The sequence below is a fragment of the Mugil cephalus genome, chromosome 21 (assembly GCF_022458985.1).
Source record: "Mugil cephalus isolate CIBA_MC_2020 chromosome 21, CIBA_Mcephalus_1.1, whole genome shotgun sequence".
NCBI lineage: Eukaryota > Metazoa > Chordata > Actinopteri > Mugiliformes > Mugilidae > Mugil > Mugil cephalus.
This window is the reverse complement of record NC_061790.1, coordinates 17199285-17219057: the sequence shown is the minus strand read 5'-3', so window position 1 is coordinate 17219057 and position 19773 is coordinate 17199285. Positions and strand designations below refer to the sequence as shown.

At 42.4% G+C, this 19773-nt stretch overlaps 1 protein-coding gene across 2 annotated transcripts in view; it reads left to right on the top strand.

Annotated features, from left to right (window-relative positions):
- Window positions 1-13498: 13498 nt before the first annotated feature.
- The window catches only part of snap25a (synaptosome associated protein 25a), a 30530-nt gene continuing 24255 nt past the window's right edge, over window positions 13499-19773 (top strand). The window contains exon 1 of one of the 2 annotated variants that reach the window (XM_047573404.1): window positions 13499-13672. The gene's annotated coding sequence lies outside the window, so the exon portion shown is untranslated. The remainder of the gene's footprint in view (window positions 13673-19773) is intronic. The other variant, XM_047573403.1, reaches the window with a different exon arrangement.

The window sequence follows — 19773 nt, the reverse complement described above, 5'->3', positions numbered from 1 at the left end:
GTGGTAAACAGAAGACAGGGTCTTGGCTCAGAGCAAATCCTGGAAAGATACCAAAAGCCAATAGAATGAATATCTCACAGTACAGAGGTACAGCTGCAGCATTTTACTGACTAAACTTACTCCATTTAAAAAAACAAAAACAAAAACAAAAAAGAGGATTTCGAGAGGTATTAATTCTATAAGGTCAGTTTCCCAATTTTACACAATCACACACAATCAAGGAACCAAACACTGATCACATTAAAGAAACTGAAACTTTCCACTTAATGTAGTGTTTTCTTATTCTGTTTCTAGTGGCATTCCTGACCTTTTTTTCCCTCTTTCCTTCCTCTAACATAACCCAAAACAACACATCAGTGTTGGTTGCAGTGATCATAATAACCAGAGGGGTGCCATTACAATAAAAATGTTGGCCTCATTTTTACAATGACGTTCAGTGCAGGAAACTGAAATAACTTCAGCGTAGAAAGTATCTGTGTACAGCGTCAATACAATACGATATAATGAAGTGGTAGTAGCAGACTCCAGGAATACAGCACTTGTGGGTGACTGTGGTGGACAAGCATCACACTATCATGATCATTATATAAAGGTATGGCATTTCCATACAAACAGCTCTAAGATGTCACAGTTTTGTTTCACCGCTCTCATGTCGTTCATTCCTAGCTCCAGCTTCTTTGAGCCACTTCCGTCTCATGAATGCACACTAAACGCGTGATATACTTGTATATTTTTTAGACTGCTTGTTGACTACAAACAGAGCTGAAAGAGGAGTACGTATTAGATCATTAGACATATTATTTCTCACATGACCAGGAAAACATGACTCCAGATAGCTGGTAGTAATGTTGCCAAGGGGTATGAAGGACAAAAACAATCTGCAGAAAAACCTCCATCAGCACTTTTTTTCTCTTTTTGATAATAAGTTAAAGAAGGGTTGATGTCAACATTTTGCTGAAAATAAACAGCAATAGTTTAAAACATTAACTTTGACTATATAACCTCTAATCCAATGCAAAATGAAACGACTGAAAGGTGGCGTATTGCTTTCCTGCAGGCTGCACCGTTACCACTGTTGTCTTTGCATTTGACTCTGCTTTATACTGCAGTATCATCTGCACCCTCCCCAAACGGTCTCCTACGGTCCTTTGGGGAAAAAAGGGAAGGGAGAGATGGGCTCAGTCTCTCGCTCACACACTTATCCACATTCACTCCCTACTGATTAAGGTCTCCTCAGTGGCCAATAGCTCAGCAGTGGTTGGATTCCTAAGCAAGGGGGGGCATTTTAATCAAACCTCAACCGGGGAACACAGTCATAAAATATGAATGTTATATAAGGAATTGTCGGCGTGGCTTTCCAATAGGTCTATAAATAATACAGATGAATGTTATGTAAAAGGTGAGTTTGACAAGATGACAGAACGACTTTTTGAAGTCGTGTTGCCCCGCATGCATCAGTACATGACTCGTATAATTTTAATGATCATACTGAAATCTAGTGAGAGGTCTAGGCATGTTATAATACAAGTTAAATTTCAAATCACAAATCTATTGTTATGAAGAAAAGCATGTTCCATGCACGATGTGAAACATCATCATGTGAAACATCACCGGGACTAATGAGGAGTCGGACGAGTTTTTTTTTGTCACTAATAATTATGTTTCTCATTAGCATTATTTCCCTTAAAGCTGCGCACTTCGCACTTATCGTTGACGCTGTGTTCTCTCTGCACAGTAATGATGCTTCCATAGCTGCAGACGAGCAAAGGACGCCAAGAGAGAGCAATTAACAGATCACCGAACATGACTGAATAGTTTCCAGATTTTATCATATGCGAGAGAGATATTCTGCAGGGTGGTGAAGAGGCAAAGTAGGTGAATGCTTGTTCCATAAAAGCAAGTGGATTATTAAGGAGTGTTTAAGGAAGCAATGGGGGAGAAGGAAGAGAGCGAGGTGACTGAAAAATACGGATCTGCATGGGGGTCAAGAAAGAGGAACGCTTTGTTTTTTTAGTCCGTCACAGAGAAGGGTGGGGTGAGATTTGGCTGCATCAGGAGTGAGATTGTGTTCGTTATGTAGCCAGAGAGGGGGTAAAAAGGTGTCTTCCAAAAACAATGCTGGGTCAGGCCTGTCAAACGAGAGAGAAGAGCTGTCAAAGAGGAAATGCTGTTTTTTTCCAAAATATAGGAGAGGTGAAAGACAGAGGTGACAAAACGGTGGTGGCTGGGGCATGAGAAATAGGATATGAGAGCACAGCAGAGGAAGACAAAGAGGGGTGTTTTCCTAAACCCTGGCAGCCACTGCAGAGCCCAGCGCTGGGGAGAATTTCTTTGCAAGAGTTTTGTTATGCTGCAGCTGCAATGCTAAATCGATGAGGAGGAGAAGAGAGGAGAAAGGGGAGGAGGGTCAGCCTAGTCTAGGGTTGTTTCACTGCAGTGGAAGCTTTTTGTCCTCCTCCACTTGCCTCACATTGATAGACCCCGTCTCTCTCCCTCTTTCCTACTGTCATTCTAACTGCAGTCTCATCTGTCTGTCTTTGCTTGACTCAGTCTCTTTCTGTCGTCCTTTTCCTCCAGGCAGGTCCGTGCCTTATGATACCTGGCGCCTCAGTGTCCAAGACTAATCTGGCAACCTTGGTTGAAGTTGTCTCAGAATCTTGCAGTTTGCAGACATTGTGTAACTAGCCAAAACCTACACTTTTCCTTATTAGCTGCATCAGCGTCTGCCAAACAGTAACTTAGCACAATTGCCCAAAACTTCTTCTACAGTTTGTTTGCTAGGCAGTTTGCAGGGGTGCAGTTTAAATGTAGGTGGGTGGCAGTCTTTCAGCTGGGAGGTACTGATCCGGTCTGATGGGTGACAGGCTGATGCTGGCAAAATTAAGCATATTGAGTATTAGATAGATGTGACAGATGTGTTAGACCCTTGGCCTTCTTGTCAGAGAGTGTTTTCAGTGGAAGAAGGAAGGCAGATGTCAAGTGACGTACAATATCAACAACAAGGAAGTCTGTGTAGGGAGGAGATCAGGGTGGATGGAGGGATCAACTGAATGTCAGATTTTAATATGGGACATGTTAAAAAAAAGGAACATTTGAGTTTTTGAACCACAACGACAAAGGTTCCTACCCATTGTGTTTATTATTGTCACCACTATATTATTTAAGCAATTAAATTAAATTAAATTAAATTAGCAATTAAAGTTTTATTTCAAAATAAAACTGAACCACCAAAAATCCAAAACATACTAACAGTAATTAATCAATCAATCAATCCAACTTTTTTTGTAAAGCACTTTTCATACAAAAGTAGCACAAAGTGGTGTATACAATATTCCCACATTTACACTCCCATGCCCCTCCCACTCCCTCCTCCAACATAGATACACACCCAAAACATGCACAGACAGACACGTGACTTAAAAATTATCATTATTATTATTATATAGAAGAAATAAAACAGTATTCATTAGAGTAGGAGCACGAATTGTGGAAACGCTATGGTAGGTGAGGAAACTCCAGAGGCTGGATAAAAACGACACCCTAATAACCCTAAAAATAATATTTAGACCTAAGAACATAAAATGAGATAAATACATAAAAAAGCACTATGAAAATAATACTTAACAGCTGTTAATGAAAGTTTAGCTAATCCCGACAAGAGCTGCTAATTTTCACAATGATTCTGCTGTTTCAGTCACATTTTATATTTTGTCTGCGATAGTGTGATGTGGACTGCTGCGTTTGTTTGTGTACACCGTGAAACAGTGCTAATACAAATAATTTGTTTTGTTAAAAGACTTGCGGTTTGTGTTTCCCTTTCAGTGAGCCTGGCTTTGACTACAGAGAGGGAGAGAGAGAGGGGACAGAAACATTAAATTATGACACGAGAGAGCGAGAGGAGAAGCTGATAGAAAGGAGCAGGAAACCAGACCAAACATGGGCACAGGTGACGCAGAGAGGATACCCAGTTTCCATAGCAACAGGCAGGTGCAAGACACTGGGAGCTAGCTTTCGGTCTGCTGAGGTAAAACATTTGCATGCACATCGCAGTGTGATTAGCCAATACACACACACACACACACACACACACAGCATCAACAGAAAGGCAGAGCTTTGAGCATCAGCCATGTGGGGAAATACACAACACACACACACACACAACCAAGATGTGAGGAGTGGGAGCATGATATCAAAAATAGATCACATGTGACTGCTCAAACGGGACCATGACTTTGCTGACCTTACACACAAACATAATGGCCAACGCCACCTGACGCATTGAAGAAATAGAGGGATGGGTGGAGAGTGAAAGGGGAATTGAGAGGAGGAGAAGGATGAGGTAGGAGAGTGAGATTAAAGGGAAAGGGGCGTTGATCCGTACCCCGGGGGTGCTTTACATGATGAAGAGGAAGGGAGAGGTGCAGAGGAGGAGTGCTGGTATGGGGTTGTTATTGCATGGTGAGAAGAGAGAGAGAGAGAGAGAAGGAAGAGGGGTGGGGGGTGAGATGGGGACATGGGAAGGAGGAAATGTTGAGGAAAGGAAAGACGCTAATATCCAATGTTGGGTTCAGAGATCTCGTCGGCAGATAATGTTGTGGATACAGTAACAGCCATCGCTTAACAAAGAGATAATTGTGATGCACCGTATGTGCACACTTTGAGACTGTCTGTCCAGGAGGTGTTGCTCTCATTTAAAAAAGAAAGTACAATAACTGTTGTGTTAAGAGTCAGTACGGAAGTCCAAATGCCTCCCACACACTTAGAACACGCAGTCACTGTGCATCATGTGCATCATGTGCATGTAGAGTAAGTCGCATAGACAATTATGAAACTGAATGATGATTACCCCCCATAGACCCTACAAAGATAAAATGTCCAGCTTTGCAGCAGAAATAAACATGTTTACTGCCTGGTTTAAGTAACTGTTTGATAGTTTTTTTTATTTATGACATTTGTAAGGGTTACTTTTCTATAAAACTCACCTGAGCTCCACTGTCCCTCCATGTCTTGGCCCTTTTCTGAATTAGCCAGAAGTCAGGCACTGCCAAAATGATGATGACCACCACTTAAAGCTTAAAAACTCCTCTCCAGGGAAATGTGGACTTGATGTCAGGGATTGTTAATTTTTTTTTTTTCACAGTGTCCATTGGCTCTCAGTTGGTTAAATGTTCACATTAGCATGTTATTCTGCTCACAAACACAAAGTTAACAAGCTTATTTTTCCAGGTATAATGTTGACTCTGTCTATATGGAAATACATGTTTTAGAAAATCATGTTTCAGCATGGTAAAAATGTGTTTGTTTTTTTTGACACAACACAAATTCCAGTTGTGGTTGGGGGGAATATTAGTTATACAAGTGTTTGTTCAGAAAAGTACTGGACCAAATGGAAATTTGACCTGATTCAACCTCTTGGTGGCAGCATGGGCGAGGTCAGAAGATCACTACACTCAGTAGGATTTTTCCTCCTTGGACTAACCTGATCAGCCACAACATTAAAACCACTGACAAGAGAAGTAAATAATATTGACCATCTTGTGACAATTCAGAGTTCTGCTGGGACCTGGTACATGTTGATACTTAGACATTTACCACCCACCTAGACCAGACCCGACACCCCCACCACATAGCAATGACAAGATGGCAGAGCCATGCCCAGCAGGATGCAGCCTGGCACAGGCACACACACAAAAATGGTTCATTTTTGTGTGTGTGAAGAATAACACAAAGTGTTGACTTGGCCTCCAAATTCACTAGATCCCAAACTGATCAAGTATCTGTGGGATGATCCACAGAGGCTCTTGTCCTCAACCCACAGGACCCAAAGACCCCCACTAGCAACATCCTGTCACCAGACACCACAGGACACCCTCAGGAGGTCCATGTCCACTTTTTGATGAGTCACAACTGTTTTGGAGACACAAGGGAGTCCTACACAATATTAGGAAGTTGGTCATAAAGTTATGCCTGATCAGTGTGTAAAGCTGCACTGCTTGAACATAGCTAAGAAACATTACACATGAATACTGGCACAGTTTATGTGTTACTTCACGCATCCCTTATTCCATCAGTATCCTCCCGTGGGTCTGCCCCAGAGGCTTCTTTGCTTCAGCTGTTGAGAATAACATAGAAAACCTTCATTTGTCCCACAGTGGGAAAATTGCAGTTTGCAACGTCATACATAGTGCAGAAAATAACATGAATAAAGAGTGGACTATGTAGAAGATAAATATTAAGTTAAAAAAGAAAAACAGAATAGAATAAATAATATACAAGTATTGGCATATACTATACACAAAAAGTAATGATTTGCAACAAAAAGTGGACTGTAACAAAAAGTATTGCATGACAAGCCTAAAGTATTGAATTGCAAACAGATAGCGACTGCCAGATATTGCCAGGATTGCACACAGTACAGAGTAAGTAATGAATTGCAACAAAAAGTAATTGGATTGTAACAAATAGTATTGTACGACAAACCTAAAGTATTGAATTGCGACAAAAGTATTGACTTGTAAGCGGATATATAACAGATATTGCACAGGATTGTACATAATACAGAGAAGTAGTGAAATGATGAGAGCATTTAAACCTTGACGAGTAATTTTGCACATATAACGAGTGTTCATTGTGGAGCCTAATAGCAGCAGGAAGGAAAGACTTTCTGTATCGTTCCTTCACAGGCAGTGCATACGTCAAGAATTATAAAATTGTACACATTGGATTTAATCCATTTGTTTGCCCAGGTCTTTGTCATTTATTAACACTAGAATCTGTAATAAAGCAGTTGTCTATTTTATTGTCTCTTAGTTTCCCACTGGGTGTAGTTATATGCAGTCAAGCTTTGTGAAGGACATTACTGTACCTCAAAGTCACAGACACTAGACTACAATGCTGATGTATATTTATTTGTCAAGTAGGAGTTTCTTGTCTGAGCAGAGCCCCTCTCAGAGAGACACAAAAATATGAATCAAGTTAGTTTTAACTGGTCTCTATAGTTGCCACAAAAGCAGAAATGTCTTATTTCCCTTATCATGCTACTGAGATCATTGCATTTCTCTGCTCACTGGCCATTTCAACCCAAGCCATGCAGCAGGACAACATCAGCTGTTCAAACATTCACACACACATTCATGTGCAGTTCTATACATGCGCATATGCACATATGGGAGACTGAGAACACGCACATTCTGAGCTCAGTCGGCAGTAATGTGCCACTTCCTGTGAGCTAGCCAGGAGGGATGTTAGATTCTGGGCCAGTGCGCACTAGCCACTTCTGTTTTTGTTGTCTTGTCCTCCTCTGTTGTCTGCTCTGTTGTTACATTACCTTGACTCACATAATGTTATGTTACGTTACCTTGTGATCCTTTATGTGCCACTACCCACGCTGCTGTTAGATTGTTTTGTTAGATTGGGATTCTCGATAGCTTACATAACCTTATGCTCTGTCCAGGAGCCGTGTCTTGTTCCAGTCTGTTCTCTTCTACTCTGTTGAACCTGGCTGCTTGCACAGAGTGTTTCTAATACTACAAACCACCTAATGTCTGTAAACTCCTTCCATTGCTTTCATGCCACACTAGAAAGAAAATCTGGAGGAGGATAGAAAAGGGGAGGGTTGCAGGAGATGAAAACATAGAAGGGGAAAGTAGGGGAGCACTGGAGCAAACACAAGAAAAAAATGGAAAAGCCAAGGATAGCAAAGACAAGAAAAAGGAGGCCAGTGAGGTGTAGAGCTGCGGGTCGATCCAGATCGATTCTCCCCCTGACAACCATCCTCACCATCGGATACAAGACCTTCAGTCCCACACTTATCAATGTCGCCACTCACTCCCGATCTATCAATACCTCAATTATCAGATTGAATATCACTCTCCCCAGCGGGCTGGATGAGGCCGAGAGCTATTCGTCATGCGCATCTTTGTTGACGTGCATTTGCTCACACTTCAGCACCTATGAAAAGACAAAACAACGCAACAGGCCTGTGGGTGAACGCAGCAAGAATTGAAAAAAAAAAAGGAATTCTCACCGGGGGGAGGCAGAGATAGAGCCAGGAATGTTTATAGTGTAAAATAAAGCACCGTTCAAAATGCACACCAATAATCAGAGGTATAACTTTCTGCATTTCTGGCCATTTAAAACTTCCTAAAGGTGAGGAGGAAATATTCTACTTTTCACACCTAAAATCAAATTTCAGATTACGATTAAAAAAATGCAGTCGGCACTTTAAATCTAATTAATTGTATACGCATGCTAAAATGAGCTGTGCCCAGTCAGTGCCGTCTTTAATGGTGCTAAATATAGTTTCCTTAGAGTCAAGGTGTGTATCCTTGGGACTTAACGTTAACGTGTCGAGTGCATTTCCTTCCTTGCGCAGCTTCGCTTTTAACTACCTCAAATCCAAAATGACGATTGGGGCATGATGCAAACAGCATGGGGTGGTGGGGAAGGATTACTAGTGTTCACAAAGCTTCTAGTGTTCAAAATACAGCTGACTTCTGCTCACATATCGATGCACTGGTAATAATAATCTCCTAATGATTTATTTATATACCTGTAGGTGGTTTCATAGGGGCCAGTCTTCCTTCTTTATCAGCAGTTTCACTTTTGACACAATCCTACCATCCTTTTCAAAGACTATCACTTTCATTTATTCCAACTCTTATTTACTTTAAAGAAACGATGTGTAAACTGCTAGATGCACATTTTGGAAGTGGGACGTTCTTTAAGGCAGGACTAACATTTTGGTTGTATTTATTAACCTACATATCCACGTCATGTACAAAGTTTTCTGTGAATAAGGTTTTCACAGTGGGGAGGAATCTTCACATCTCTAATGTACTCTTACTGCATACACAAATGCTGTTAGTCCTGTGAGGTTTGCTTCTGTATTTTCTACAGGGCTTGTTATTAAAAACTGAATTATTTAAAGGCCGTATTTGGTGTGCTGCTTAGTTACAACTGATACATAAATACAACCTACGTAAAGTTATTATTTTATTATTTTTTAGAGAAGCCTAAATTAATAATTTATGCACCTCAAAAGAGCAATTAAGTGGCACTTTGCAACAGTGAACAAATAAATAGAGCACACTCAGGAACCAAGACGCGTTAAAAGCAGTCGCTGCTTCTTTATAAATGGTTGACTGCTCTCTGAGTAATATTTCAACCTTAATCAGATTTAACATTTCAACACGGCAGCCAAATCATATGAAATGCACTGTCGTGACAAGCTCCCCAAAGACTGATGAAAAGGAGGTTCTAGCAGTGTGTTTGGTTCGATGACTAAGGACTGATATTTGAGGGTGAGCAGGGGGGGGGGGGGGCAGATTTTAGTGCTGAGTCACAGCAAGGCTGCTACTGCAGCGCCCTCCCCCACAACGAACCGCTCAGCCTGACTGACTGGCTCCATCTCTCATGCTGCCCTCGTTCCCTTCACACACACACACTCACACATACAGTCTATACATGCATACCCCCCCCCCATGTAATGTGTTCCATCTCTGCCTCCTCTCCTCTCTAATGTTATACATCTGTCTCAGTCGATTTTGTCCTTTGTGGATCTTTCACGCCTCTTTGTCTGTTTTTAGCCTAATCTTTTTATTTTTTTTTTCGCCTCGTCACTTTTTCGCAGCACACCCCCATCCTTTCCTCCTTCCTCAGTTCCCCCAGCCTCCCACCTTTCCTGTGAAGTTTAATTAAGAATGAAATCAGTCAGAGGCGGAGAGAGATCAGAGTGCGCGAGCTTGTCTGCTACAGGGTTGATAATGCAGCGGCTAATCTTCTCCTCCATTTGCTGTGTTTTGCTCTCTGACCATACGACGCAGCCGCGCTAAAGCCGCGCTCTTCATCCCCTGACATCTCTCACACATACATGCACCTCTTTGACTTCAAAAGGCTCTTCTGGGAGGTTCTCTTTAATCTCTGCAAATAGTGAAAATGCAGCAATCTTTAATGGATGAAAAGTCAAGGACAAGTGAAAGAAGGATTAGTTGGTACATGCTCCATTCTCACAGCGACAGTGTTCAGGTTATGTTTTCTCTTTTTCAACAGCTGGCCACCGCCTCACATTACATTCAAATGATAAACAGCAGTGACTAATTCAGTCCCGAAACAACAAGTCAGAGAAGTAAGAACCTGCAGCATTACAACTTCATCAGAGGGAGCTGCTCTGTAGAGGATCAAGTGTGGAAGATAAGCAGCACAAGTGCCAGAGGGGTGTTTCTGGAAATAAGCTGATAAAAGCATCGTTCAGACGACTGATAACCCTGTCAGACAAAAATAATAATAATAAATTCTACTGTTAAATCTACAATCTTCATAGTATTAGTAGAGTAGCATATCAAATTGGCTTCACCTGAATAATATTGTCTTCCGAATCTCTGGGAGAAAGAACACGTAGATTATTTTTGGATGGATTTGTTGAGTCATTTGATGACTTCTTTGAAACATTCATGCTGTACTGGGCTTAACTGATTGTAGCATGAAGATTTCTAGATTAAGTTTTGTAAAAAATACCAAAACAAAGGAGGAGTTGAAAGAAAGATGGACTGAAAACCAATATGAGGGCTTTAACACATGTCATTCCTGGGAACTAAGAATGTACTGTACATTTTAACCCATCACAGGTTAATTGATATTAGCATTTTGCTCAAAGCCCCACTCACAAAGCTGTTAGCATGTCTGCAGCCTTGTGCTGTCATGCTAAGTATTAACCCCTAAATGTGTGAACTAGATCGCTTTTTCTCAGCAGATGTTATGAGTCATCACAAAGAAAAGGTTGCTAATGATGACTCAGTTTCATGAAGTGTTCCAGTAAGCCACAACCATTCACATATGACATCAGATAGACAATATGCTCTCAGTTGTTACTTTATCATATCACAGACATCAAATAAGAGACCAGATCTAAAGGGCTCTGAATATGCAGCAGGCAGAGAAGAAGATCGAGAGGATGTAAATTAGCTTCAACCACCTTCTGTGAGGGTTTGCTCCAAAGTCCTGTGAATCAATCTTGTTAACGAAGACGGCTTATACAGAGTGACACACAGCTCTAGGCTACAGTTGCTTATGTCGTCTGAATGTCTGGTTCCTTTTTACAGAATCAAGCAGAGAAATAAGACGTTCTGATTAAAGCTCTGTGCATTTCTCTTCATTTAACTTCAGTCTAAAGCACTGATATCCTAATAACTGTTTCTTTAAAGAAGAAGCTGCGAGGCTGCCTTATATAATTCTTTGTTCCATTGTGAAATCGTCCTTGAGTAAGATGGCTGCGACTAGAGAACATATCTCAAACGAAGTTGTACACAGCCCTCTGATCTCCTGTTCTGTATCTATGGCAATGAATCAGTGCAATAAGCAACCGTCATTAAAAAACAGTGCTTTCCTTAATGTGACGAGTCCGAATGTCAATTGATATTGACAGTCAGTCACTTTTTTACTTTTTATGTTACTTTAGAACCCCATTACACAGACACCTACAGATTTACATTTACCAAATGTATAAGGTCTGCTATGTCCGCGATAGTTAGCTTGTCTAATCAGGGCAATTATGCTATTAATGGATTTATATTAAAGATGTGTTATACTATGGAACACTTAGATCTGACTTCAGGAACCTTTAGTTTGAAACCATTTGCTGTAGTCTGCCCTTTCTGTTGTCTCTCTTCAATCAGAGCCACAATCCTCCATCAGTCCATGATTTGGTTTGTTATACTCCCGTAATATTAATTAACAAGGAACCTGTTGATACCCCCACACGCAAACAAGCAATGAACACAGTATGTTCTCCTCAACAGACATACATGGAGCCACTGCGCACTCACGCTCCCTCCTCTCGCCCCTTCTCCTCTGGCTCTCCTCTCCAAATGGATTTTTCATGCAGAGTTATCATTATCATTAATTTAGGAGACAGGTTCGCTTCAGACCAATTGAAGACACATTTGTTACAGTGCCAAGCTGAGGCAGCGGCTGGAGGAAGAGGAGGAGGAGGAGAGAGAGGGGGACATTCCCACACTGCTGAGCCCGCAGACGGTTCAGGGCTGTGAAAACACAAATCGGTCTCTTTGTTGATGCTTCTCTGTAACACATCAGACAAGAAAATATCTAAATCAAAATGCTTGCAGAAAAAAAACAACCCAATGAAATGCATAGCAAAGTCATTCAAAGCAAGGTCAGGGCATCTTTTTTCTTTTGAATACCTGACAGGGAAAATGTGATAAATTCCATGTCTGATGTGCAGGGGTTTGCATGAGAAAAAAAAATGTTCACAACACTGAGCTACACACAAATGTAAAGCAAACAAGAAAAGCCTTGAAGGGAAAGACTGGTGATGTTGTATGTGTACTGTTGTCAACAAATGCTATGAAAAGACTGATGTAATATTGTGGCTGTGGATACTTAATGGCTTCTCAACATTGTCTGTGACTCTTTGGTATCGTTCAAACCCGTTGGTTCAGAAATGTAAACCTTTATTTTAAAAGGGAGCTGAGTAGCTTTATAAACAGCATGGGATGTAATCTTCACTAGTGACGAGAGGAATAGAACCATTTCATCTGCAACACCTATCGTGGTCTTACAGTACGATTCCCTTCTCTGCGATATTACGCAGGGTGATGATACAGCAAAGTACCATTCACAGCTGGGTGCCAACAGGCCCAAAATAATGTCCTCAGTGTCACCCCCAACGTGCGTGCGGTTTAATTTCCTGCAAGTTGTGTGCTTAGTCGAGAAAGCAAGACACGGCTTCAGTGTTACCACCACGACTAATGAATCTGCTGTTGATCCACGAACCACAAATGAGTTTACAGGCCTCCATTAACCCCTCGCTCCTCTTTGTCTCTGTTCACCGGCAGATGTCTGGTTTTGTGTAGTAATTCGATTAAAGGCAATTTCTTTTAGGAGTATACACCATGTAAGTGCAATATCATATTCAGTAACAGAGGTGTACGTTTTCACTTGGGACCTGGCTCCGCAATAGGATGATGAAACCGAGGCTCTTGGCTCCGGAGCTCCAGGGTGACGGTTTATTTTGCCCACACGTAGTGGAGTTTTACCTCAGACAGGCCAGGGAAGCACGAGTATTTACACTTAGTGGGAAACATCCTTCAGATCAGATGACCGTAATGCAAAACTAAAGTGAAGATCATATTTAGATCCACGGTGTGACAGTGTTTCACTGGAATATGAGAGATATTTCACTCTGCTGCTAGTGAGGTTGTGAAAGTTCCAAGTCGTCTATGCAAACATGATGGCCTGCAGTGATGTATGAGGAGCTGATGTGTTGATGCGTCCAGCATGCATGTGGTGGGATATGAAACATACCAGAGCATCGTTTGAAAACATCTGACATGTCCACTTGCTTTTCCTCGCAGCTGCCTTATAACAAAGATTTTTTTTCTTTTGAAGTCCCTTCCTCTCTCTCTCTCCCTCTCTCCCTTTCGCTGACAGATATCTATTAAAAGCTGCTGCTGACGTCAAAAGTGTCCGCCATCTTTGACGAGAGCTGCGCTGCTTTCCCCCCATTGAAGAAGAAGTGAGGAGGAACCAGCCGACGCGCAGTGCCTTTGCAGCATCCCAGTCACACACTCAGAGAGAGAGGCTGGTATCGTATAGCTGTTGATATACGCAGACATTTCCTCCCATACTGACTGCGGGACACCGACCACAGGCACAGGTAAGACCGGAGACGTTTTCTTTCGAGATTTTTTCTTTAATTTCTATCTTATATTGCTTAAACTTGTCGCTTTTCATGCGTTAAAGCGACAGATGTTTGGTATTTGTGAAACGCGAGCTGCCGGCAACGGCTTTTCTATCAGCCTAAATGAGAAAAGCACATTGTGTTTGTTTGAGAACATAGCTTGCAGCACAGCTGCTGGGATAGAAAATTGCGAGGAAAGCAAAGGACTAGGGAAGGAAGGCAATGCGTGACCTCCCGAGTGATACATCTGAAGCGCGCAGTGGATGGCTCAGAGGATGGATGCGGTGCGCTATAATGCGTATATTCACTGTGGGCGTTTTCAATGTTTCAGCACCTTGGACAGCGCAGGAGAAGGAGCACGCAGCAAAGAGGTGAATTAAACGCCTCGGGGAGGTAATTTACGTGTCCAGAGAGCGCGCTGTAAAGGGGACGTGGGTTTGTTTCAGAGCACAACGTTTCTCCCAGCCATTTTGGACGAGGCTTGTTTTCTTCCAAATCAGTGTCGTGGCTGACTGAGAGCTTCTTCTCCCACCTCAAACCTGCCAGAGGCAGCAGTAGACTGCTGATGTCGCAGCGAGATGATGAAGCATGAATCAATCTGCCGCACTCATGCCAGCCAGAAAAGGCGAAAGCAGCATCCCCGCTGGTCTGGAGACGGGGTGATTGCGGTGGATGTGGTCTGGCTGAGAATGTCATGTTGTAGTAAACTGCGCCATGGTGAAGTCGGTGGGAGGAGGGTAGCCGATATAAACAGGAGGGGGGTGAGCGGGCGTGAGGTATGATCCATCTTCATGAATGCGACGCTCCCTTGTATTCCTTTTTAGGCAGTTTCTTTGCATCACTGGTCAAATCCGTGACCGAGGCATGAAGAGAGGACGGGGGTATACTGGTGCTGTAGAGGTGGGCGGAGGGGAGGTGGGGAGGGGGCTTTTCAGCTGAGAAGGAGAAGAGAACGGCGACGGGGAGAACCGCGGTGAAACCCGCACTATGACGCCCCCCTCCCCCGCAGAACCCCGTCCATCGATCCATCCGTCCAGCCGTCTCCGTGGCGACGCACAAAACTGTCAATGAGCCCCGCACGCGCCGTCTGTCAATCACGCATGGCGCACAATGGCAGCGTGCCGATTTTTTATTTTTTTTTTTTTACCCTGGCACTCCACCGGCGCAAGTTTGCACCAGTTTGTTGCGTTTCTGACGCAGGACATTAGACTGCGAACACATCAAACATGAAGCTGTGATAGAGAGTAGGATTTCTCTTTCAAATCTGACCTAGCTGTATTTCAAAAGCATGAGGCATGAGCTGTAGAGTCCGTCCATGCGTATGTGCGCCGTTTTTATCACGCGTAATAATCTAGTCATAAACCAGTTCGCACTATACGTTGAAACATTTTGCTAGACATCTGCGGGTATTGCGTATTTTGTGGCAACAATAGCCGAGCTGTTGTCTTTGTGGTGGCCTGCTGTGAGAGGTAACTGAGCCTCGCTGGTGATGCAGAACTAGCACTATATTATTGGATATACCGAGGTTTGATGATGCGGCCCGTTAGATGTTGAAGTGGTGTTGATCTCTGACGCAGATCAACTATTTTACTTCACCACATGCTGCGTAGGCGACTGGCTGATGGTCACTGACAGATGCTGTCACTTGAGAAGTGACTAACTGGACAAATCACTGGAAATCTTTGGCAATGAGCAACGTGACATGAGGCTTAGGCTTTTACAAAGGGATGGTAATGACCTTAAAATATGAGAAGAGACAGAAACAATGCTGAAAGGAGAACCTACAGGCTTTGAACAATGTCAGCTGTGTGCTGGTGATAATGGCAGAGTAGAGCCAACAGTGTAGTAAAGCCCCTAAGGATGCCCCAGTTGCCATGACCGCTATACCATATCACATTATGCGGCTTGCACTGTTTGGACTGCAGAGAGGGAGAGAGACAGAAACAGGGAGGGGGGGTGGAGGTGCTGGTGGTGGGAGGGGGTGCGAGGCCTATACTGCACACATTGTGAAGGGGCTGCTTACTGGATCAATGGTGACTCACAACACCATCACCACCCGCTGATTGTTTCTTAGAAACACCCTGGCCATTGTTCATCTCACAGGGGCACTTTTACGCCTGCCTGTATTGCATATTTGGAGCTGATGGATGCTGGTGAATACTGAGCCGACTGGCTGCGCATTGCGTGTTTTCGTGCAGGTACAGATCTGATTTGTTTCTCTGTCTTGCAGCTCCTTTGCTTCCTAGTCATTCTAGGCCGAGCTTTTTGTCCAAAAGATCCAGCAATTGATGAATTTTAAAAGGTCCTTATCCGGCCACAGCATTCACCCTAGGTCTGCTCATGAGAGAGTAACTATACATATTAACTATACGCAGTTGTATAAAACCCCTCTCTTTTTTCTCATAATAAATGAGTTCCATTTGGCATAATTAGACCCTCTACTACCAGTCTGAGGGATAAGTAGCATTACACATGATCAGACTTTAAATGCAAAATGGTATTTGTACGCCACCTCCTCCTCATTTTTCATCTCTTCTCACACACTAAGTGTTTTTTGCAAGAAAAAGTCTTATCGCCTGCTAATATTTGGTTTGTGAGTGAACGTCAAGGTCAGGTTCAGCGTCATAAAAGTATTTTAGCCCCTGAAACATGGAGACAGAAAATGACTTCATCTGCTCGAGGTTGTGTTAGAGAAGCATCATCTGCAGTTCTTTGCCCAAAGGTATTTTTGAAATCCCCTAAAGCAAAGAACTAGCCCACCGCCTGCTGCCCCTTCAGTAAAGTGCTGTGCGTTGGGAGTGTGAACCAAAAGCCTGCTGCGGTTGTTTCTCACTGTCACAGTGCAGTTCAGGTTTTAACTGCATGACAGACAAAATCCTTGTTGATTCAGGAGAGCTGTCGCATTAGCAAAGAGAGGTGTGCCGAATGATACCCTGTGGTGACCAGACGCGTTAGTCTTCTCTTTGTCATTTAGATTTGTTTGTGGGAGAAGAAACGTGGCCTCTCCATCTAAAGATATTGTGTTTCTGCATCACCAAGGGCAAACTCGCCTTCAAGTACTTTTTATTTTCTCTGTGCAGAAACACTATGGTTTTTTTTTAAGTTGCTAAAAAGTATTGTTTCAGTCATTAAACATTAAGCCTAATAATAAAGAATACAAAAGAATGTGAGCTATAGATGATATAATGTCACTGTCAAATGAGTTTGCTTAATTTCTGAGACTGAGATGAGTTGATGGATGGTACTCTAATGTCTGTGCATCTATAATTTAAGGTACATTTAGCAGATACCAGTCAGTTTAGTGAGTCTAAAGCCAAACTCTAAAAATCTGAATCAGAAACAGAACTCAGTGTTTCATTTTATAGCCATCTTCACCTTTTATGTAGCATGTTTATTAGTGAACTACCTCAGTGCCTATTTTTCGTACATTTAGACAGAACCAGCCTTGCAGCTTTACCCTGTTTACAATTTAGTCTAAGCTGAGCTGAGCTAACTGGCTGCCCACAATGGCTTCATGTTTATCGTACAGTTAAGAGTGTGGTATCTAACTGTTCCTCTAACTCTCATCAAGAAAGTGGAGCCTAATTCCCAGAACACCGGAGAAGTGCTTTAGAAGGATCAGGAAAGAAGAAGAAAAACAGCATCCACTCTGAAGTAATAACAACACAAACAAAACGGCGTTGGAATTAAGTTACAGTGAGAACGGTCGGTCAGGTAGAAAGGCAGCGTTGAGCTTTTTATTGTGTCCAGTCAGCCCCAGTGGGACAGCCGTTCACTTTCTCAGACTTTCTGCATGTAAACAAAAACAGAGAAACAAAATGGCCGCTCCTCCTGGGGCCTCGAGGCTGTGGCGATGCACAGTGAGAGAATGCAGCAAGTAACTCTCGATTTGAACTCGTATTTTCTCAATGCGACACAGCCCCTGCATGTTTCTGTTAACGTGCCGCGGATATAAATAGAGACTGGCTGCTGGATACTTGTCAGGACTACTTTCACTGCTCACTGAAACATGACTTTTCCAAATTTAGTTTTCTTTATCTCACCTCAGTCGTAACTCCTCAGAGCGAGACAACAAAGAGTTAATGTTATCTCCCAAGGCGTGCTTTTACTTTTGAAGCTTTTCACGGACTGAGAGTGAAAAAAATCCTCCACGATTTTATTCTTTTAGAACCACACTGATGAAACAGTTATTTGTTTGGCAGATCCACTGTTCTGACAGGCACTGTCATCCTTCTACCATCTGTCCTCGCTCGTGCCCTCACGGGGTTGGATTTTCATACCGAAAGGAATTTGCAGAGAGAAATTAAAGCGTTTACAAAGAATTTAAATAAGGGAAGAGTGTGAGGGACAAATATGGCACCATGAGGAAGAGAAATGGCCAAAATGAACGACTTTCATGCAAAAACATTTGAAGAAATGTGCATGATTTCCCGATTTGAAAATGGCATATACTGGGTATCTCAGATATAGATAGTTGCTGACATGAAAATATTTCAGACGTACATCTGAAATTCGTTTAGCGTGCGTACTGGTGTATGTACGTGTTTGGTGTCAGATTTTACTATGGTTAGCTGATATTTAGAGTGCATTTGTGCGTATATATGTGTGTGTGTACTTCAGTTTCACATTGATCTGCAGCTTCAAACATATCATTTACACCCCAGCAATAACCGAGGCTTTAGCAGTGTTGTTGTAATGTAAACCGTCCATACTAAAGCTTCCACTACAACAATAACAGCATGTATAGAAATCCCGTCTTTGCCTCAGTGAAGTATAAAATCAGCAATTAATCTGCTCGGGTCAACATGAATACGTCCTCTGTGCTCTGCATTACAGAGCATTGTGTGCTCGGATCCAGGGACAATGCGGCCGTATCAGTGTTGTGCACACGCGACGCTGTATGGAGCGCGACGCCTGCTATCAGCGGAGTGTTATGTGGCGGTTATTTGGTGATGTTGTTGTTGCTGCTGGTCGGTCAGTTGGGATGTGTAATTTACGATGCTGCAGTGCAGCGGCCCAGGTTTGGTGGTGCAGATTGGCCTCTGCTGAGCTTTTCCATAAACAGCCTGCAACAGTATGTATAGGATAGTTAGTATTCACAGGATGTTTGGTGAACTGTTTCTGTTGTTTTAACAGAACGGATGCATCACTACTGCATTGCAGAATGTTCACTGCACATGTTATAAGTGATATATGTATTGTGCATCTGGTTAGATCAGTTTGTTCCCAGTCACCACGATGAACCCGACCGTTTTGTCATATTTGTGATGTGTGCCGTACTTATGTGTTGCTGGTTAGAATGAACCCATAATGTGGTGACAGAAAAATGAATCTCCCACAAATATAAGTCAGTGTTATTGATCACTGACAGGCTGACCAGGCCTGGAGGTCAGCATAGCCCCCTGCAGCATTTACTGCAGGCATTCAAACATTACCTTTTCTTTCTCTTAAACTAAAGAAGTCCTATCTGAACTCTCATTCGCATTCTAAGAAATATTTAAGTTATATATGTAAGTTTAATTTAATCAGTGATTCCTTTAAACCTCATTATTTTTCTCCCTAAATTAATTATATAATTGTTCTATAAGACCATTAAGAAGGGCATAGAGGTGCAATTTGATATTATTATGATTAGCTTGTTCTATCACAAGGTATGTCTTATCATCTTGGTGCATATAATTGCTTTTTAATATCTTCATTTTTCTCACTTTTCAAATATTCAGTGAGCTCTCACATGATGCTGACGTGGCTGTCGACCACCGCAAATGAGCAATGAGTCATTTTACATTTCAAGCCGTGAAATAAACATCTGGGCTGCCTGCTTTCAATTCTCAGCATAGAAATGTGCTTATTAACACCCAAATATACAAACACCCCCATGTTTGTAACCAGAGGCGTATTGAATTGCATTCATATGTTATCCAGAGGAATACAGATTTATGGTGTGCTGCAGCATCACTTCAACATCAGGAATGTTGCCTCCGCTCTCTGCCGCTGGCTTCAGCTTCTCCTGCTCGGGATTCCATCAAACATGCAGATGTGAAAAGGACATCTGCTACATTTTTCTCTCAGAGGGC